The 24,081-nt window shown below is 32.6% G+C and overlaps 2 protein-coding genes across 3 annotated transcripts in view; both read right to left on the reverse strand.

The window, feature by feature from the left end:
• Window positions 1-24,081, reverse strand: part of LOC143203998 (uncharacterized) — a 170,525-nt gene that overhangs the window by 115,198 nt on the left and 31,246 nt on the right. Inside the window, exon 2 of one of the 2 annotated variants that reach the window (XM_076416398.1) lies at window positions 15,937-16,023. The exons of the other annotated variant lie outside the window; for it this stretch is intronic. The gene's annotated coding sequence lies outside the window, so the exon portion shown is untranslated. The remainder of the gene's footprint in view (window positions 1-15,936; window positions 16,024-24,081) is intronic. 2 annotated transcript variants of the gene reach the window in all.
• Window positions 5,115-24,081, reverse strand: part of LOC143203413 (uncharacterized) — a 37,186-nt gene continuing 18,219 nt past the window's right edge. The window contains exon 3 of the mRNA XM_076415531.1: window positions 5,115-5,235. The gene's annotated coding sequence lies outside the window, so the exon portion shown is untranslated. The remainder of the gene's footprint in view (window positions 5,236-24,081) is intronic.

Raw genomic sequence — 24,081 nt, forward strand, 5'->3', positions numbered from 1 at the left:
AAAAGAAGAATTTCCTTTCATGAACACTATATTTTTAAATGTACTATCAGACAAACAGCCTCTAATTGTATAAAATCTAGTATTAAATCTGCTAAAGAAAAAAATATTTTTACAGATCCTGATGAATACAAACCTGTGTTAAATTCTCTGAATCTTCTTTTAAATTTGGATAGCGTTCAAGGATGGTAAGCTATTTGCTTTTATCATTTAGGAAGCTGACTAACTCTACAATTTTGATGACTATGATTGATCACCATCCCTGTCAGCAAAAAACAATAAAATCATCATCTTCTAGTACTGCTACTCGTGTTACTCCTAGGCATAATTTTCTTTTTTTTTGTAATTTGTTTCTAAGGTATGAATTTTATTGTTATACTTTTATTATTATCTCTTTAATTAGTTATAATATAACAGCAAAATGCCTCAAATTTCAATCCTGAAGCCCATCTAATCTGGTTTATACAGATATTAAAGCAGATAGACTGTTGCCATAGTAATAATTTTTGTATTGAATCTAATCTAAAGCTGTAAAATTGGTTTAAACACTTTCATTAATTCCTACAAATATACTAGTTCTATGACCGAGAAAGTGTTAATCCTAGTCAACTTATCAAATAAGTCATTTAATTATTTTATTATTTCTCATAAGCTTCACTATAGAAATATATATATTAACCGATGTCCAAGATTATAGTTTATTATTACTTCAGCCAATTTTAGCCTTCCGGGCATATTCCATAACACAGTACATTTAGCAATTGCTAAATAGTATAAAAAATTAAGAAATTCATGTATATTTCCTTTTATATTTACTGACACACCCTATACCTTTTCATGAAAAACGTCAAAGATAGATCACGATTCCACTCAAACTTCTACATTTTTTTTTATTAATTACATCTTACATTCGATATGCTTAGTACTACTGTCCTATTATTCCTTCTAGTTCTGTTACTACTTAAGGCGAGTACAGGATTAATACATCAATATGTATTTCCCAAATTAAAATAAAACTAACTATTTAAGCTAAATACACTTATACACCAAACTAGTTCATGTGGTTTGGTTCGCTTCGATCTTCTGATTTCCTGAATGTTGTCCAGTAGCTGTATTGCTCCACGTCAGTGTATTTTAGCAACCTTATTTCATCTTTTAACGCGAAATCTTGGATTATTTCGTGTATCCATTTGATTTCGAGGTGATTGTGCAGCTCTTTGTTGTTTACGTAGCGATAAACATTGGTAATTAATCGAAGAACTTTGCTTTGGCTGCAATGGATTACCAATTGGTTTGATGTTTTAGTGCAACCCCATATTTACAACCCATAGGGCCAAATAGGCTTTATGACCAATCTCTTTGATTTTAGATCAAGTTGAGAGTTTCTTCCGACAAACCAGTACAGTTGCTTGACTTTGAGTCTAATTTGCTCTGATTTTTGTCTAATATGATGTTTCCAGTTTAACCTACCATCGAGATATATTCCGAGGTATTTAGCTGATTCTGATTGAGGAATCAGACATCCATCAAGTGATATAATTAAGTTTTTCTTAAATTTTGTTATTAAGTTTATAAGCTACCACCAAGTAGAAGAGTATATTGAATTTGTTGACAAGGTGGTGAACAAACAGTAATTTAATTTAAAAAAAATACATTTTCTATCCTGGGGGTGGGGGTGCATTAGAGTCTATTCGTGGATAGTTTTTCCTTACTATTTTGACGCACAGTTTTAAAAAATGTTATATTTTCATTCTACCAAAGTCTATTTCTGATTATAATCAATTTTAGGTTTCGTACACCATTACAAAACATTTCAGCTTGCTATGAATTATTATTCTAGTTTTCTCGATATATATCGTGGATTTTTCCCGTGTGATTTGTTTTCATCTCAGATTAATCATTACGTGGCAGGAGATTGCCATCATAATTTAAAGTCATGGATAAATTTTATCTAAAAATAATTTCACCATTGTATATTTCCCCAAAACGATTTTGGCAAAGCTCGCTCGCTTGTGAAATTTAATTAATGTAATAGGTATATTATTATATATTACTTTAGCGGGACGGTGAATTAATCCTGAGGGATTCATAATAGATAGCGTATATTATTATCATACTGCTACCGACAATTTATCATAAGTACTAATAATCCAACAAAATAAAAATTTTATTTGAGGGAATTTATTCCTTTGTTTCAACAAAAAATGTTGTTGAGTCTAGCTGCGATATTCAAATTGATTGAGTGATTACTGATTAAACGTGTTAAACTTCCAAATATATCAGATTTTAGGTTTAGATTCCAGAATCACCACTCAACTATCGACTAAGTGCATAGAGTATCAGCGGTTCTTGAAAATGCGATAAATACTACCATGCAATATTACTGCAAGTCACACTGATATTTGACCAGGTATGGTATTTAGGATTGAATCACAAGATGAGCAAATTATAATTGCTAAACTATTGTCAACTGCTGGAATCGTATATTCCCGGCATTCAAACCTACTTCGGCTGAAATTAGTGTCATGAGACTACTCGTACATCGGCTCCATACTTGATTGATATCGCAACAACAAGAAACCATATTTACCGACAGCACTTCAAATTGGAGGAAACTCCAAGCTTAGGCCAAGATGAAGGTGACTGATTTTTCTGTCAATAATAAGACCTATTTGGACTTATGGGGTACAAATTTGATATTACAACCATAAAAACGTGTGAAATGTAGTTTCGACAATCAAAATGTGACGATTTCAACGTCTAATACAAATAACGTCATGGTAGGTACAAAACGTTTATGGTTGTGGAATTTTAAGAGTTATTGTAGGAAGACATCATACAAACTGCAATTCGAACTGCGAATTCTGAATGATTAGAAGCGATGGAAGATGGATGCTACATGAATTCAATTAGAAAATCGAAAAATCGTCGGTGAAATGCTACTTCAAAGGTATGAAAGGAAGTCAGTTCTGGATTGAGTAGTACCGGGCAATGAAAATGGATTTATTTCGAAAATCCTAAGTGAACAACCAATTCCAAGTGGTGTAACCAGATTGGTGTCATATTATGGACTGTTGAAGCTAGGAAAAACAGTTAATAGTTATTGCTATGTGTATTGACCGAAAAACGACAACTCGTCGTCTCATACAGCAAAACAAGTCCAAGAAGTGTTCAAATAACTTGGACGAGAAATTTTACGCTTTTTTACTATCCAGGCCTGGCTCCATCCGACTATCATCTTTTGGTATCGATGGAGCATGCGTAAGACTTCGCAGTCTTCGAAGAATGTAAAAAACAGCTCCTTGACCCAGTTCAAATAACGTATTTTTAACGTAATCTTTAATAAACAACGTATTTTATTTTGCGAAAAAAACGGAAATTAATTACCGATACACTTGGTAAATTCAAAAATTAAACCACCACATGCTTTACAAAATCTGTGATTTTTTAGCACGACCAATGAAAAACAGGCCATAGAGGGAGACACGGCGGATAAATCATATAATCGTTTTAACTTTCTTCACCGAAGCTTGACCGAAAACATCCCCTAATAACGGTACGCGGAATCGCCACAATTTTTCACCGGGAGGTTCGGTTGGAAAATGGCTAATTCCGGAATGGCTAATTCCGCTATCCCGAGAACGGATCGCACCAACAGTCGGTAATAAATCCGCCGGAATGGATGTCTAGACCTCTCGAATAAGGGTGGCCCCGATAGAGGGATCCCAACCATTGATGTATAGCGATATGTTTCTTTTTTTCTCCGAGAGGAGGCGGGGAGATTCACTACACAAACCATTATTTAAATTATTCAAAGATAATTGATACTATAAGGCTGTATGCATTTTTATCAGCGATGTCTACTGATGTATTAATACAAAAGGCTGTCAAATTCAATGGTTTTGACGCTTCTATGCCTAAAATAACATCACGGTATACAAAAGCCAGTCATGGTACGATCAAAATTGCATTTTTAGCATTAAATACTTATGTTCTTTGATTTCAAGAAACCTGCTGAAAAAATAATTTTAACAAAAAAATTGAACCGATTTAAAAAAGTAAATAATAAAATAAAATAAAATAAATAAATAACTGATTAAAAATTAAAAAATTATCAAACTTAGATTTTTAACACAAATAAAGCATTTTAATAGAATAGAATATATGTGCAATAATCGTTGTAATATCTAAATAAAATAAACAAAAATTCTATTTAACCTATCTCGTATTTAAAAATCTAAGTTTGATGATTACTTACTTAATTCGTTTTAATTCTTTTGTTAGAAATATTATATTTTTCTCTTTTTTTATTAGATATTCACTCAATAAATTATGCAGTTACTTTATTAATTATAACAATGAGTAGACCAAGTAAAAGTGCAGCCCGTATGAGGACAAATAGGAATAAAGAAACGACGATTGAAAATAAGGAGAGCTTCAGGCCCCTTGGTCCGCCACCTAGCCTAGGTGATTTGGTAAATGTTTTAACTAAATTAGAACAACAAAAAGTTATTGTCCTCACCGGGAATCGAACCCGCGACTACCGATTGGAAGCTACACGGTTTAACATTTACACCATAGAAACAATTGTCTACAATATTTGTACGCGGTCTTATATACTATAGATAGAGCTTAAAAAGTAAACTGAATGGCTTTTGTACTGAGCGACTTCCTATTTTCCGTCACATCAGCTCAGAAATAACATTATACACAAATATTATAAAAAATATGTGAAAACTTTGTACGTGCGTTTGAAATTTGAGTGTTTCCCTCGATTTGCCACCCTTCCCTCCAACTGATCCTGACTTAGTTCTAATGGGACCACCTAGGAAGTACATTCTTTGGAATACAAAAGATGAATTGATTGAAAAAAAAACCGTACAACCGTGTTCCTATTGGTCCAATAAAATATTTACCAAAAAAATGTATTACATTTAATTCGCATAGTAACTAAAATAGACTAAAATAACTAAAATGTTTTAGATATAATACTAATATTAAAACAAAAGATAAATTAAGCTGAGGAGAATGTTACTAACATGCAAAATTATTAAATTTTAATAAAATTTACGCCTAATAGTACTAATATATAATTTTATTTTATCTCAAAACAGAGGTAACATAATTGTTAAGGAAAAACCTGTATAGAAAGTATACAATACCTGTACAATATCTTTAAAAGAAATGCAAAGATCAAATCCTGAAAAAGGTGAAGGGCGCCAAGTAGCGGTAACTTACCTGAAAAATAAAAAAGACACGTTGTAATACTTAATCTGATATATGTGTGGTATAATAGAAATGTTAAAAATAATAATAATAATAAAAAATCTACAAAATTAAAGTAGTAATAAATTATTTGAATTTGTGAACGCAGCTTCCGGCAGCTTACGACAATTTAGGCTTGCATAGCATTTAATAATTGCAGCTGTTCAATATCTACTGTAACACTTTAATTTTTATCCCAAATATTGGCAGTGAATGAAGCTCCTAAGTTTAGTTCAATATTTATACGTATTGTATCTGTAGCATTGACTTATTGTTGGGCATTGACAAAGAACTATAAGAAAAAGAAACCTCCCAAAAAACCGGATTTGCATTAACTGGTCATATTACATTTATAAATTTGGCACCTCAACAATAGTATCCAATGAAACCGCGGTTGAAACCTCTTACAAAATTCACCTCAATTTTAGTTCGCTCAAACAATGACTTTGTCTGGATTTCCTAGATAACAAAACATTAAATTGTCACATTAAACAGTAATCAGCCCCGATATGTCAGAGATTTCCTAAATTTCAAGAAAGTTGTGACATTCTTTGGGATTGTTGCCGCAAAATATTAAAAGCAAACAAACAGTAGCCAATCTAATAATCAATCATGTATTTTGGTCAACGATATCTATCGTGAAAAAAGCATTAATGTGACCAAAGCATCAGCCAATAGATAAACAACCAATTCAGCTATTAAATTCGGTGGCTTTAACACTTCTCTACATAAAATAACTATTTTCAACTTAGTATATGACTAATTCAATGTATTGATTTCCAGTAAAAATATATCATTAATTTTCGAAATCACATAGTCACTAGCGATGGAAAGTGGATTTAGTACATTACCAAGGCGAAAAAATCAATATTTATAAATGGATAAAACCGAATGAATCTGCTACTTCAGATGTACCATGAGATGGGCAAAATGAAAGAGAATGAAAAAAAGCAACATGAAGAGAAAGAAGTTACCACTTACAACTTAAGTAGGTATAGCATCTTCTAGTTACGACTTATTCAGATCCTTGATCAGAATATGGCTGGACATACGGTTTCGAAAAGGTCAACAAATGTGAACGTGGATCAATGATTGGATCACTGCCAAATCAACAGCGTTTTTCGACATGGTATCGCCATGTTTCCAAAAAATTGGGGAAAAGTTGTAAAATATAAATATATATATATATATATATATATATATACTATCCACATTTGATAACATTTCCAATAATTTGCCTTGTATTATTGCTTATTAAAAATTATTCGAAACAAGTGAAACAAGGGCTGGTCTCTCAATGAACAAAAATTAGTGTTAAAAATCACAAATTGGTTAATTTTCAATATCAACATGGTTATTTTCTGATATATTTTGTTCATTTTACTAAACAATGGACTCTGAAGCAGACCTATTACTTAAACTGAGCTCGGAAGTACCATCCTTGTTAACAATATTGACAAGCGCGCGCCACCAACTAGAAAAATTCGGCTTGTTCAGCTGGGTAACTTTTTTATTATCAGATTTTCCTGTTTATTATAGACAATCAGACTACTGTGGACATATAAACTATCCATCCCCTAATCAGGGATGGATTATTCCTACCTTGTTGGCCTTGATTTTATGTATTTCCTCCCATATTAATCCAATATCCAGGCATAGAGTACCTGGTATGTCGGTATTTTCTTTCCTGTTTTTTCACCAAAGAAAATCCGTTATCAAGCGTGATAACCATGATTTTTTCGCTTAGAATTACTATTACAGGCAGACATTATATATTTTAATATCTTTGAAACAGTACTCCACTGAAGCCGGCTTGGTTGGCGCAGAGGTAAAGGAGATAGAACGGTCCCCCTGCCGGTGCTATAGGCGAGGGTTCGAATACTGCTGGGGCACGGTCGTAAATTCGTGTTTCTGATTATTTAACATTTGAGATTGTTCTTAGGCAAGAGTGCAAAATCCGACAGCGAAAATGATCGCAGTCACGCCAGTAACCAGGCTGGGTAAGACCGGATGTCTTCTGGGATGATTTCTAACCTTGGTTACTCGCCAGTCGGTAGGCCTAATGCCGAGGACCGTAGCTCGGAACCCATATTAAACAGTAGGTCCAGTCCAGATAAACCAATAGTTGGTAAAAAGAAGACTTTAAAATATGTGTATAAAAAAGTAGTTCACTGATAATTTCTCGATTTTTCAATTATCCGTCTTTCAATATATGTGGCACCTATCGGCCCATCTCTTGGATATTTCAAATCATTATATTGCAAGTTATGGCTAGTGAAATGTATTACAAATAACGGAAAATAGTTACAAATGGACAGACAGGCAAGTCATAGGATAGTAGCCAGATATGCGTCTCATCTCAACAAATCATAAACACCCGCTACTTCACTCGGGCGTCAACAACTCGCAAAAGGCATTCATTTCAGAGTAAATAAAACCGAGCGAAGAACAACATTCCGAACTTTATTTTTCGAAACGTACCATATCGGTAAACCGAAAACGAGTTCCATTTGGCTCCGTAAGAAACTGGGTTATTTACTTAATCCCGTGATTTTAAAATAGGCAATAGGCAAAAGACCTTACAGAAATAGATTTGGTCCGACAGTCCGCTAGCCGCAGACAGAGACTGGAGCGAAGCGTCGTCCGTCCGACGATTTTCTGATTTAAGACGTTGTCTTTCTTTTCGACGGTCTCGGGAACTCGTGATAAAAACACACACACTCGTCCAGAAATATGGATATGGTTAATAACCTCTACGCCACCGAACTAGGCCATCCGATTCGACAGAGGAATTTCCCAGCGTCGGTCATCATTAAAATCCGACTTCTCCGAATCACGGGAGAACTATTTATATTGTCGTCAACAGTCAATAATCAAAAAGAATTAATATGGTCACGGACGGATTAATGGAGCTCCAGGAAAACGGAAAAACAGCGATGATTCAAGCGATTTGTACCTATCCAATCGAGAAAAACAATGGTCCGGTTTGTTTTTCCAAAAAAACGACTGACGTCTATTTGATTATCTTATTGTGTAGTTGTTAGATTATAAAAATGAAGTCGTATCACAACAAACACTTCGGATAACACGTGTTAGGTTTAGTAATCAATTTGTTCTCTAACACGTACTGTAATATATAAATTACGAGTACTAATTTTGAATAGAAACATAAAAAGTATAACAAAGTTTTGTAATATTTGCAAGAAACAACGTAATTAGTATTAAATCAACCAACCATAGTCCATCTAATAAAACAGTCAATGCTCGTCATACATGAGCTCGAATATACTGCAAAATGCAATTTGTAAAAATTTAAAATTCGATTTAAACTCGAAGTGGATTTTACCTTCTCATCAGAATTCTTCATCGTCTGATACATCGGAATATAAAAGTTTGTAAATGTCGTTGAAAGATTAGTGATAATAATAAGAAGTTAATAACCGACAAACGTAAATCAAAATTATAAGTTAATACATTAACTGTTATATTAAATCGACTACATTTGTTATATTATGCAACTCTTATGGGACTGGCAATTACGATAATGTGCAAGAGCCATCTGTTTTAAGACCACCTGAATGGTGAAGGAGTCAGATAGGTTTTTCTGTTCTCTAATAGATACAAACCCCCAATGTTGTTTGTTAATCGCGATTTAAAAAGTCGTCTCTTCTATCATTAAACAAATCAGTTTTTAAAGAAAATAAATAGTTTTTTTGTATTTTAAAATGTTATTTCGCTGAAGTCTAAACAGATTCACTTTCTTTGTGATATAACTATATCAACGTCAGTTTGTTTTCTTAATTACATCTTAGATCTTACATTAGATATGCTTAGTACAATCTTAATTTACAAATTTATTACTACTGTTCTGATGTACTTGTATTAATTTAATTAATCGTAGAACTTTATTTTGGGTGCGTTGGACTACTAGTTATTTTGATATTTTAGTGCAACCCCATATTTGCACACCATAGATCTAAATTGACTCATAAACCAATCTCTTTAATTTTAGGTCAAGATGAGAGTATCTTCCGACTAACCAGTGCAGTTGCTTGACTTTGAACCTAATCTTCTCCGCTTTATGTCTAATATGGTGTTTCCAGTTTAATATATCATCACGATATATTCCGAGATATTTTGCTAATTCTCGGTATAAGTCAAGCATCCGTCAAGTGATATAATTAGGCCTTTTTGGAGCTATTAAGAGATAATTTGGAGTTATTAAGCTTATTATTTTCCAGTCGCTAGTGCATTTGTAGATCTCGTTGACCGTTACTTGTGTACAGCCTTAGACAGAGATACATCTTTTGCCATGATAACTGTATCGTTAGTAATTGTTACAAGTACTGTTTTGTCTGTTGTTGGGTATATCAACAGTATAAAGCATATATAAAGAGTGATCCCAAGACACTAGCCGGTGAAACTCGAGCCGCAATAGGTTTTAGGTTAAATTTTCGTTCGAAAAGATATGATTCCAGCAGTCATATCAACGTTAGTTATAAAAATTGTAATATTTTAATAGCGCAAATTTTAAATACAACATAAAAGGGAAAAACTAGAGGTGGACGATATTCAAAGTAATTACAATTTCTCCAAATTATAATACATAAATATATGTACGCCTATACATAATTTATTGCACGAATAGTTAATTTGTCGTAACATTATTCTGGTGCAAAATAACGACCAATTTGCGGAACAACGATTTTAATTACATAAACTAAAACTAGTTAGTTTGCATTATTTAACACAATTCTAAACAATTTAGCATGTTAATGAAGTTATTACCGAAATAACACAATACCCATTATATTTTCATAATGAGTAAATGATTATACAAAAGAAATTAGTCCATGCAATGTTACACTAGAGCGATATGAAAACCTATTACTGTTACTCAGCTCTTCAATTATAAAGTTTTACAATAATAAATAAATAAATAAAATATTGTATTTCATATTATATTTTTTGTGCTTTGGCTGGAAATAATAAATGTTCCACTGTGGTAAGCTTGATATAAATTCAAGAAAATGACGAAAATATCTCAATTTAGCTGGAGATAATGTCGACAGTTTTAAATGTGGATTGGCATGTACAATATTAGGACATCTAATCACAAGTTGTCACCAGCAATTTAAAATAGCCAGAAAAAGAGGGGTCTTACTCTTTCAGTGTTTTTTAGTTTGAATGATAAATTGAGAGCTTATTAGTGGTTTTCAAACAAAAGATATTAAGCTACTAGATCTTTTAACGAAAGTTGTTTTAACGAAAATTAATCTCTTAGGAAACTATTTCCTTAATTCTAGTTTTGGGACAAGTAAACGTCACTTGTGGAGATCCTTTACTAATTTAATTTTAAAAACCAACAGATTAAATAATTTCATCGTTTATATCAACAATATGATAATGCTGACGAAATTAAGTGAAGCAAGTAACTTGTTATGGGTAGTTTCAGAACCATACAGTTTAAAACCTAATTAAGCACCTAAAATTTAAAAGCTTAAGTATAAATTTAAGTGTTCCATGAGCTGTATGGCCCAGCAGTTATAGGGCTAGTTTTTCTTACAAAGACTCTAAATAAATAGGTAGTCTTGACAACTTAAAACAGATTACTAATAATTCCATTTTTCCGTCTTACTTTAAGTTTACCAGCGATATAAATTGAATGAAATAATAAATCAAAACGCTTCAAAAGCTATGGTATCAATTTTTTTCATATACTTTCTCTAAACTATTAAGCCTATAAATTAGTTATAATGGATTTTGTTTTCAATTTGTAGCTATATGGGGTGTGAAATCTGTACAACGTATTTTATTCAAAGTATGGTCCATCGATAGCCACTACGTCCTCCTATCTTTCAGGCGGTTTAGAAATTTTGAGGCTGTTCCACCTATTAATATCTTCATAAGAAGTAAAGCACTACTGACTCAAATGTCGGAACAAGTGGAAATTAGAAGGGATAAGATCTGAAGCGTAGCATGGCAGGTGGTGTAGCACATTTTAATGTGTCCAAGTATGTTTTCACCGATTTTGTAACATCGTCCTCGTATTAAACACATTAATTGTGGTTAATAGAAATCACCATTAATGGTCACATGGTTTCAAATACTCATCTTCCAATTATTTTATATTAGTTTTAAAATGTACCAGTATTCGCGCGTTGAAGTCGATTAAGCATGGTTGCCATAAACTTCATACAACATTTGATGACCTCCAGCCACTTTTTTCTGCAAAATGGGGTAAAAAAGCAAAACTTCTCGCCAATGCGATTTACTAGGTACAAATTTAAACATTTTCAATACACTGAAAAAAAATTTCGTTCACGCTTCAACATGAAGTTAGTTAGAAATGTACCCGATGTTGTTAACACTTATTAAACTTATAGGCCTAATATAGTATACTTATACCATCGTAAAAATTCATTCGGACATCTTGTACCACTTCTTAATCAATTCACATAACCGCAAAATCAGAAAAGTATAAACGTATACAAATATAACCAGTTTTCATTATTATCCTTACGATCATCATCAAACAAATTGTATTTTAATATTATTTAACATAAATATTCAATGTATCAATCAATTATTAATTAGCAGTTTACTAATTAGTGCTACTTAATTACATATTTTACCCTTCTAATTTATTATATTATATGATAAATAATTATATTAAAAAGCACCATATAAATATCGCGCACGTAAAAAAACAACGCGTGATAAAACACTACTTCCCGCTGAAATGAGAGCTAATACTATAGGAATATGTTCTAAGAGTTAATCTCCGATATGCCTGGTGCAGTTTTATGTTTACCATCTCAGTAGGTTAAAATGCAAACATCATGTTAGATCAAAAGCAGAGCAGATTAGACTTAATGTGAAGCAACTGTACTGGTTAGTCGGAAGATACTTTCAACTGGACCTAAAATTAAAGAGATTGGTTTATCAGTCAACCATAAAGCCAATTTGGATCTATGGGGGCAAATATGGGGTTACCCTAAAACATCAAATCAACTAGTAATCTAAAACATCCAAACCAAAGGTCTACGATCAATTACCGATGCTTATCGCTACGTAACCAACGAAGAGCTACACGGTGACTGAAATCCAAAGGTTACACAAAGTGATCCGAGTGTTTTAATGCAAAGTAAGACATGAAATAAGATTCCTAAATCAAAACAACGTGGAAGTAATACACTTTCTGGACAGCGAGCAGGATGTCAGGAGATTGAAGCGAGCCAAACCGCACGAACTTCTTTAGTGTATAAGTGTATTCTTAACTTTAGCTTAAGTAGATGAATTTTATTCTTATTTGGGAAATACATATTGATGCATTAACCCCGAACTCGCCTTGTTAGCTTATTAATGTATGTAGAACAGAACGGTAGTAATAAATTAATTTGCAATTAGATTTTACTATAAGTTTATTACCGATAATCTCGAAAGTTTTCGAGAAGTTATACATAAAAAAGCTAAACTATATAATAGAAAAAAGAAAAATTATTCCAGAATATCAGTTTGGTTTTCGCAAAGCATGGGACTATAGAACAAGTGCATAGACTTGTAAACAAAATAAACGTTGACCTAAATGCCAAAAGATATTGTTAGGCTGCTTTTCTAGACATAACTCAGGCTTTTGACAAAGTATGGCATACGGGCTTGCAGGTTAAACTAGAGAAACTTCTCCCTCATCTGGACTATCAATTACTAAAATCGTATCCCACTAATAGACATTTTATTGTAAATCAAGGCGATGAACATACCGAATTAAATTAAAAAATAAGGTAGTGTACTGGATCCAGTACTGTATCTTCTGTATACGGCTGATCTGCCCACCCCAAAAATAACTACTGTGGCAACATATGCAGACGATACAGCAATCTTAACATCCCATGAAGATCCAGTCACAGAATCAATAAACCTACAAACCCACCTGGAGCTAATACAATTATGGTTGAAGACATAGCGCATTAAAGCCAATGAAACAAAATCCACGCATATAACGTTTATCCTGCGTAGAATATCCTCCAGTGAATATCAATCATCGTCAACTCCCCCAAGCAGAGCATGTTAAATATCTTGGTATGCACTTAGATCTACGCCTAACCTGGAAGAAGCACATACTCTCTAAACGAAAACAACTGGGATTAAAATTATATCAAATGTATTGGCTCATCGGGTGCAAATCCTAGTTATCATTAGATAACAAGGTATTGCTGTCTGAGTCTATATTCAAGCCCATTTTGGCATATGGAATCCAACTATGGGGTACCGCTAGCAAATCTAATATATCCATCATTCAACGGTTCCGAAATAAAATGTTGCGTGCCATTGTTGATGCTCCGTACTACATTTCAAATAAAGTAATACAACACAATATTCCTCTAGAACCTATAACGTAATTCAACGTGTTTGTGTGAAACATTTCGAAAGAGTGTCAATGCATCCCAATGTACTCGCTAATCAGCTAAATATGCGACGTGATAGTGAAGTGCGTAGACTAAAACGTTTAACACCATCTGATCTGATTACTGGACATATGTAGACTTTAGAATAAGCTATAGAATAATACTAACTAATTAAGATAATATTTTATACAGAAGATTGCTTAATGAAGTGATTTTCTACATGCCATGTATACATAATATAGACATAACAAATACTGATTGCCAATAGGGCAGATTGTGGACTCACGAAGAGTAATAAAAAAAAGATTTTACTAAGCATAGTTAATGTAAGATGTAATTAGTTTTAAAAAATCTGAAATAGGCCCTCCCAAATTACAATACTTATTATGTCTTTAAAAATACATATATTGTAAATTAACAAGCAAGCGCCATACTAGCTACAATAAAAGAGGCACAGTTGACGCATCTGGCAGAATTTATAATGTCCCATATATCTGATCATCATTAACAAAACAGATCGCACGGGGACAAATGCCGGCCGAGGTAAAACGAAGAAAACGTGCGAACGCCCAGTCCGAACGGTGACAAACCGAGAGCATCTGGTCCTGTCCCGAAAATGTAGGTTATTTTCTTTATTCGACCGTTTCAAAATAGGCAATAGGCGAAGGACCTTACACGAAAATAGCCGCAGCGGCGTGTGTAGGAGACAATTTCGGGTTCTGTGCCAGGATCAGTTCCAAACTATTTACTTTTTAATTTGTTTTTTTCCTGTATCCGTCGGTCAATAGACAGGACACTACAAGCGGTTATAACTAATCAGATGAGTTCACCGAGTCAACGGTAACTAGAACAAAATTAAATATACACCATACAATATTTGTAAATGTCGTGTTAGTTTAGTGGACAGAACAATATTTATAAATAGTAATCAAACAAATTAAAAGAGTAAACTTAATCGCTTCGAAAATAAGTAAGTTCTCCAATGAACGTTGTCACGGAAATTGATAACCTTACAGACTTATTTACCTGCGATATCAACATTATTTGAGAAACTGCTGTTAAAACGTATTAAACATTTATAGAATTACCTAATTTATATTTTGGATTTCGAAATCACCACTTAACAATCAACCAAGCGCACAGATAGTTTTGCAAGTAGTTTATGAGAAGGCATTGGAAGAAAAGAAATACTGTCCTTCCAATATACTGGAATGATATATTATGGAAAGAAAATTTAGAGACTCGACTTCATGCGACATTCTCGACATTTAAACATATTTCGGCTGAAGTTCTCTAGGGGAGTGCCTTGGAGACCACTCCTGTATGTGCTCTATACTGATGATATCTCAACAACAACAAAAACAGTACTTGAAATTATATCTACCTAAGTATATTTCTACCTAAGACGGTAGAAAAAGTATAAAAGACAATCCAAAACAATCCAAATCGGTACATATCAATTTTAGCGCAATAATAAACAACTAATTATATCACTTGACGGATGCCCGATTTCTCAAGCAGAATCGGCTAAATACCTGGGCATCCATCTCCATGGTAAGTTAAATTTGAAACATATTAGACAAAAAGCAGCGCACATCAAACTCAAAATCAAGCAATTGTACTGTTACCAGAAAGATACTCTCAACTTGACCTAAAATCAAAGAGATAGATTGGTTTATCAGTCAATCATAAAGTTAATTGGGACCTATGGACTGCAAATATGGGGTTGCCCTATATCATCAGACCTAACAGGTCAATTGAACATTTCCCGGCCTACCATAGTAAAACACATTACAAATTAGGCAAAATTAGTTTTTTTTATTCAACATAAATCCCCTCAAGGGTGATACACTGATTATAGCGACCCTCCAACATTTCAATGCAGCTTTTTGTAGTACGATTTGTCCTTTGTTTCAAAATAGGCCTCAGTTTCGGCGATCACCTCTTCATTCGACGAAAAGTTCTTCCCAGCTAGCATTCTTTTGAGATCTGGAGAATATGGTGCATGAGGAAGCAGTTCGAAGCTCAATTCATGGATTTTTGCCATCGTTTTCACTGACTTGTGACACGGTGCATTGTCTTAGTGAAACAGCACTTTGCTTTTCTTCAAATGCGACGGTTTCGGCCTTCAAACGGTCTAATAACGCTATGTAATAGTCACTGTTGATGGTCCTTCCTTTTTCAAGGTAGTTAATGAAAATTATTTCATACGCATCCCAAAATACAGACGCAATAACCTTGCTAGTCGACTGTTGCGTTTTCCCACGCTTTGGAACGGGTTCATCGTGTGCAGTCCACTCGGATGATTGTCGATTGAACTTCGGAGTGAAATGATGGAGACATATGTCATCCACTGTCACATATAGACGCAAAAACTCGGATTTATTACGCTTGATCCTTTTCAAACACTGCCCCGAATCATCAATTCGTCGTTGTGTTTGGTCAAAAGTGAGCTCGCGCGGCACCCACTTTGCACAGAGCTTTCTCACACCCAAATATTCGTGAATGATATGTACACGTTCAGTTGATATCTTTAGGGTGTCTACTATTTCATTCAGTTTCACAATAATAAAAGTTGCTTCACTCAAACTGCTATAATTCACAAACATATATGGCAAAAAATATGGATTTCATTTTAGTAGCGCCATCTATGTGTCAGGTCGGGGACTATTCAATTGACCTGTTACTAGTAATCCAACGCAACTGAAACAAGATTCTACGATTAGTTACCAACCAACGATGAACTGCACAATGACCTTGAAATCAAATAAATTTACGAAGTGATTTCGCACTAAAACATTAAATAAGGTTATTAAATCAGAGCAACGTGGAAGCAATACAGCTACTGGACAACACGCAGGAAATCAGAAGATTGAAGCGAACCAAACCACACGAACTTGTTTAGTGTATAAGTGTATTCTTAGCTTTAGCTTAAGTAGTTTATTTTCATTCTAAATTGGGAAATATCTACTAGTGCCTTAATCCCGTACTCGCCTTGCTTGTGTATTAATGCAAATACAACAGAACAATAGTAATAAATTAGTTTGTAAATTAATATTGTACTAAGCATATCTAAAATAAGATGTACTTTTTTAAATGTTGGTTTGAGAGCCGATATGCACGCCACTGGCAGGAATAAAATTTTAAAATCTCCAACATGTGCTGTGAATTTTCCGAAAAATTATACCTGTTAAATTGCTTTCGAACGTGATTTTAGGAAATTTGTTTTATATTCTACAACAAACTAAGTTAAGTGTCTACGTCGTCCGGATTTATACGACCCCCATTAACAATATCGTGCGTAGATATAGTGCAACCCGGTTTATTAACTTGATCGTAATTTCTGTAAATGAGAAAAGTGATTTAGCATTTCGTGATGTTCTAGTATGCGATAATGGATAAAATAAAACTTCTGTTATATTCTTTTCATCACATCTTACATCAAAAGTGTTCAACATAATCTTAATTTACAATTTAATTAGTAATGCAACAGCCATGAAATATATCGATATTATTTAAACATATAAACAAGCGATATTTTTAACAAATCAAACTTAATAAGAGGTTTATTAAAAATCGATATATCGGGACAAATAGCAGCAGTATATATTTCCCAAAATCGAGCAAAGAAATCTGATACCATCTCACCAGTTTGGTTTCAAGAATGGCCACTCAACAATTACATCGAATTACAAATATAATTTAAAAATATCTAGATAATAAACGTGTGTGCTCTGCTGGGTTTCATATTGTACAGGCTTTTGACAGAGTATGGTAAATATTTCTGAAACATTTAAATCAAGCGATATTTTAAAAAATAACATTACAATTAAGTACCAAAACTCAGTAAGAGGTTTATTAAAACTCGATATATCGGGATAAATAACATCAATATCATAAATATTAGAAAAATCTCTATAAAATAAAAGTGTCAGCTATACTGGCTTTCTCGATACTGCAGAGGCATTTCTCAAAGTATTATATGAAGGCCTCCTATAGAAAATAAAGTTACTCATCTCTAAGTATTTCTGCCTGCTATTAAAATCTTATTTGATAATCTAATCTCAAACCCATAACGACTGGCACGCCTGCATCAGTGATCTCCTCCCAACGTCATATAACACAACTGCCTACCTTTGCCGAGGATACGGCAATATTGGTGGTAGCAGAGACTGAACAGAGCTCAACTCGGAAACCCCAATCTTCTCCTGATAAGGTTGCTATATGAACTAAAAAATGGCGAATTAAATTAAATGAGGTCAAAATCTTCGTACATTGAATTTACAAATACGAGAATCCCGCCACAACGTGTCTTTATTAACGACTTACAAACTTTATATGCCAACACAGCCAAATACCTTGCCATGACCCTTGATGCCAATCTCAGGTGAAAGGATGATATAAAAAAGAAACGCCATGAACTCAACATCCAGTTCCAGAAAATGGATTGGTTGCTTGGACGAAACTCCGAGCTGTCTACTTACAACAAGCTCATTGTATATCAGAAGATATTGAAACCAGTGTGGACTATGGAATTCAGCTGTGGGATTCCTTCAGTGTTTCATCATTTTCAATCATTTAAGTTTTTACAAAAAACGGTTTATGTTATTTTATACATTATTCTGATGTGCACAACAATATGACATCAACAAACTCATATTGCTGACTTTTCACCCATATGCCTACACAGTATTAATATTCTCTAAATGACTCAACATTTTCTGACAAAATTTACCAAAAACTCATGATCAAATTACATTGGGTACATTAAATGTAACAGCTGATTTTCCGTAATTGATGATAAGATAATTTTCCTAATTTAATGTTGTGCTAGATTATGATAATGGTGATTGATACTATATACATATAATATACGTAACCGTATATAAAAGATATATTTGTAACGTGTATTATGGGCTGCATAAAATTAAAATAATCGACATGATAAATACTAGTGTTGAGAACTATCAACTGAAATCGATTATCGACTGTTTAGTAATTGACTACTTTTTACTATCGACTGTTTCAGTCGCTACTTTCGGTCCTACTGATTTTGTTACTATTTACTATCGACTGGCTCAGTCATGTACTTTTAATTACTATTTTTGGTTCTACTAGTTTCATTCGACTGATTTTTAAAGTCTGCCTCTGTCGTCCTAACCGCGACCTTCACAAAAATGTACCCAATTTATGCTTACATACATTTATATGTAATACATATGTATGTATGTATGTATGTATGTATGTATGTATGTATGTATGTATGTATGTATGTATGTATGTATGTATGTATGTATGTATGTATGTATATATATATATGTATATATGTATATATGTATATATATATATATATATATATATATATATATATATATATATATATATATAGTTTATGTTTATATAGTTTTATGATTTTTGGTAGTTTGCTTGTAAATAATAATATTTGTTATATCAATATAGCAGCATTTTGGAACGATACATTTCAAGATCGTTAATATAATAGAGTAAAAAGATTAAAACCGTGATTTATTGACTGTTTTTACGGCATTAATAGGTATTATTTCGATTACTCTCTCGATTTTTGTTAAAAAATATTTCCATTCAATAATAAATAAAGCATTTACTTTATTCAAAAAAAGCTCTAGTAGTTACTGTGCAATTATTTTTAATTATGCCATGGATTAGTTTTTTTCTATGATTACGTATATGTTTAATTTATATTTAGTGTCTATGGTTATTGCACATATTCAATCATCTCATCTTCAGTTTTTAGGTTTAGTTTAAGTTCTATTGTATTGTCTATATTTATTATAGTATATTAATTATAGAAAATAGCTATTAACATATTAGAATACGATAATTCTACTTCTTTTAAAATTAAATTATAAATTGCATGTTAATAGTATTCAGTTATTATTTGTTTCCTTTTCTTTTATAAAGTTAGTACGTGAAGGAATATGTACATCTTCGTCTCGCTTATACTACCGTTGGAAAATATACGCACATATAAAATTACCAGCTCCAAGCAATTATCTCTGTCCTTTCCTCTCTTCCAATTTATACGTGAAAAGATTCGTACATCTTCGTCTGACATCGCGAATTGAAAAAAAAAACAGTCGAACCGTGCAGTTAACTAAAAATAGTAATTACTATTTTCAGTCGATAGTCAAAAAACTAGCTGTGTCAATTGTTTTACGACTATTGATTGTTTCGACTGTTTTTAGTCGATAGTTTCCAACGCTAATAAACACCTAATTTATACCTACTAATAAATAAAGGTAGTAAAAAAAGAATCAATACTTAGCTTAATATAGTTCTTAAGGAAATAAATCAGAGAAAAAAAAGGCAAGTAAGGGCGATATTTTTGAACCATCATATGATTTTATACTTATTATCTATAATGCTGTTAATCTACACATACTGCACAACAGACGAATATACAGTTGCCTACCGATTCCCCATTATTGTGCATAATATACTGAAATTAACTTTTCATATCTTACAAAAGATGGCACCACAAAAGAGGTCTTATTAAGTATATTAGTGTTAATAAATCATTTACATTTCAGGTACATTTTATTCCAATAAAAATATGAATAATAATAACAATATCAATAATTTTAATATTAAAAAAATACCACGGAAAGTGATGACACTAGTGAAACTACAGGGCGGAGACAAAATGTTGTTGATTCATGTTGACAACACTGTTTCCATATACATAATGCGACATGTATCTACTGCCCAGCTCAAAGCAGAATTCAACAATCGTTTGAACAAAAACAGTACGGCTGGAGCTCTATAAAGCTAACATTCGTAGAAGGATTGAAGCGTTATGGGAAAAGAATTAGAATTAGAGCAAAGAATGAGCAGTATATTTCCATCTCCAACACCCTTGGAGAAATTGGCGGATGTTTTGGTACAAGAATAGGATAACATTCCATTTCAAACCATTCGGGCGCTTTACGAATCCATTCTGCGAAAAATTGCTGGTATTTTAAAACCAAATGGTGGCCCTATATGCAGATGGCAAAACCTTAATAAATCAATATTGTGTATACGTTAGGGGTTAATATTAATTCATCCATCTCGTGTATGTGGGGTGAAATTCGGTGAAGAATTGAGAAAATTGATTGAAAATTGTGGAAAAAACCTAAAAGGATTGGGTATGATCAACATGACTAGGTTCGTCCATCGATCGATGGACGAACCCATCAGTTTTGTATGAATGATCAATCATCAACGAGAAAAAAAATTGCAACAATACCAAACACAGAAGATCAACATTTTATTAACGAATCGCATCCAAAGTTGCGCACCTCTTCCAACCAGAGATTCATATCTTGTCCCAAACATAGGAAAAATAATATCTAGCGAGAAAAAAATACTTAAAAGAATTCAAAGAATTTCAACACATAATATTCTCTATATAGTAACCACGAAACATGTACATTTTAATAAGGAATGCTGTACCAATAAATAATCATAAAAAAAGTAAATAGGCGTGCTATATCGGTATTGTATATTGTTTTTGATAGAACACGTCGCCAGCTTATCACAATTCCAATTGTGTGCAGCATAGTGCAGCAGTCGACCAACGATAACCACTTTAACATAGTCTCAGCAGATTGCTTCATACTTCATTCGATCTATTAATAAACCGTCCGATCTGAATCCCCCCACTGTACGTGTGTATGTGAATGCATTCAGCGCCATTATAATCGGAGTAAATCCTGAACGCTAGCGAGTGGAATCCGTCTCGACCGCAAGTCGTTTTATAACAAAAATAAAAAATCGACATTAATTATATACCGTCGTTATTTGATATTTAATAAGATGTGGATTCACCACTATATTCTGAGTGATACCTGAGAATATGAAAATGAACCAATTATCAATAAATAATATTACTAATGATTTGTTTATTATAATTAAGGAAAAAATTGCTGCATATTTCACATATAGTTTCAGTTAATACCCATCTATTTAGACCATACCTATGATTTTTTCGCTGTGGATTATCATACGTCCTTTCCATCACAAATTATATACAAAACGGCATAGAAAACTTTTATTTTTACCTTTTCAGCATATAATCCACAATATAATGGATGTACAAGAGCAATTTTATTTTGGGTACGATAAACGAGGGTTACTATTTATATTTCGGGAATAGGAAAAAACAAATAGTTAAGCTGCGAATATATCTTATTGCTTTTCTAAGTACTCGCCATGATGATTCACGATGAGCATTTATTCCATTCCGAATGAGATATCTTCAAAACATGATTTTTGAACGCTTCAATAGCTTCTTCGGCCGATGAAAATCGTTGACCACAAAGTTATGATTTTTTTAATGCAAAATATTAGCTTTTTAATGCCCTCTGGTGTGAACCGATATGAAAATATGTTTTACAGAAAAAAGACAGTATAATACTCAAGCTACAAAAACAGAAATATTTTATGTTGTTGTGTTACCTTAAACTAAAAAACCATCCAAATTGTCTAGCATGCCTTTTGATTGGGGTAAAAATCAGATAAGTCTGGAGAACGAAATTGTTTCATTGTTGTTTGGTGTTATCTGTTCGCAGAGCTCAACACATAGCTTAAAAGCCACGACATACCGTTAAATACAAAAGACATAGGGAGAAGAATGATCATTTCGTCGATAAAATTACATCGTTTTATAAAATAACTATAGATATGAGGGAAAATGCTGACTTGGATATCTACTTGAAGCAATTTACATAACTTATTATCTACTAGTTGAACTCTACATTTTTCAGTAACAATAAGTCGATATCTTAAACCGGATGCTATTCCAGTATTTTCGAATGATACATATAAATTTAGTTCAATTTCTGGCCAATTTTTCTGCTCGTGCAAGATTTATTTCTATTTACTATCCACAGAATGAAGTTTAATTATAATAAATGAAAAACATTCACATATCAAATTGTGCTTATGTTATATTTATAGCTATTTTTATAATCATTATAGTGTACAGTGACTGGAAACAAAAATGTTGTCATAAGTGTACCTAACACATTTATACGTTTTATTACAAAATACGTGGGATCAAAATAAAGTGCAACACACTAAAGTAATTCGTTCTATGTTATTACCATATATTTTTGCTATTTTTTATTATGCACTTCACGACAAAATATTAGCACAGTGTCAAATTTCCGTTACAGCTTTTAAAAAATAGGTAAACCTAAAGAAAGTCTAAAACACTACTAATAATACTAATACTACTAATAATCTTAATACTACTAATCATACTAATACTACTAGTAATACTAATGCTACTAGTAATATTAATACTACTAATAATACTAATACAGGATTTAATTTCAATAAATCGTTTCCCTAACTCCTTATAATTATCGTTTTTCATCGTATAGTTCAAATGTTTTACGTCTTTTTGTCACCCTGATTGTTGATATTTCGTTGTTGACAGTAATTTTATCTATATATAAATATTTGTTTGTCATATATGTTGTTTTAATTTTTTATGTCAACAATTAATATTCAATCTAATATAATAACACTTTTGGCATTGCCTTATAGAAGATTTTATTTAGAACAAATGGTGTTTCTAACATCATAATTACTGCATTACTGAGTGACTTTACTTTTCAGTATATGTCATTTCGTCGAACTGTAAATTAAAAAAAATAGAGCGTTGAAAATATCTGAATTTGTACCGAGTAAATCGTTTTTAAGGGAAGTTTTTACCGTTACTTCAATTTTAAGAAAAAAGCGACTGAGAGCCATTGAATGCTATATGAAGGCTATGGCAAATATGCACCATCGACTTCAACACGTAAATACTGGTTTCGACGTTTCAAAAGTAGTGATTTTGATACCGAAGTCAAAGGGCGTTCTGGACAGACAAACAAATCTTAACGCGAGGGATTTCAAGGTACAGAGCAAAGCAAAAAAACAATTGCTGGGAGAACATGGGAGTGATCCACTGAATGATCAGTCCGACCAACAAATTAGATTTATTTTGTTCGTAATTTTTAATTTTGTGTATATGACACCAAATTATATTATTATTATTGTATTATTTCGGCTCGGCACCGAATTTACAATGATCAGTTGGTAGTAGCTAAAATAATACTGTAAATAGATAAATACGTTTAGGCAGTTATTAAGTTAAATTATGTGTATATAGTAGAAAATAATATACGGGTAGTAGATAGGTTAAATAAGGTTTTTTATGTTTATTTAGTTATTACAACGATTATTAATTACGTACATATTTTATTTTAAAATGTTTTTTTGGTGCTAAATATCTGCTAAATATCTAAGTTTTATTATATTATACTTTTAAGAGAGATCAATTTTTTTGTTCAAACTATTACAGTGGGTGGACTAAGTAAAGGTGCAGAACGTATAAGTA

Source organism: Rhynchophorus ferrugineus, unplaced genomic scaffold (genome assembly GCF_030347505.1).
Source record: "Rhynchophorus ferrugineus isolate W39M unplaced genomic scaffold, kcgeb_rfMv2 rfM10, whole genome shotgun sequence".
In the NCBI taxonomy this organism is placed as follows: domain Eukaryota; kingdom Metazoa; phylum Arthropoda; class Insecta; order Coleoptera; family Curculionidae; genus Rhynchophorus; species Rhynchophorus ferrugineus.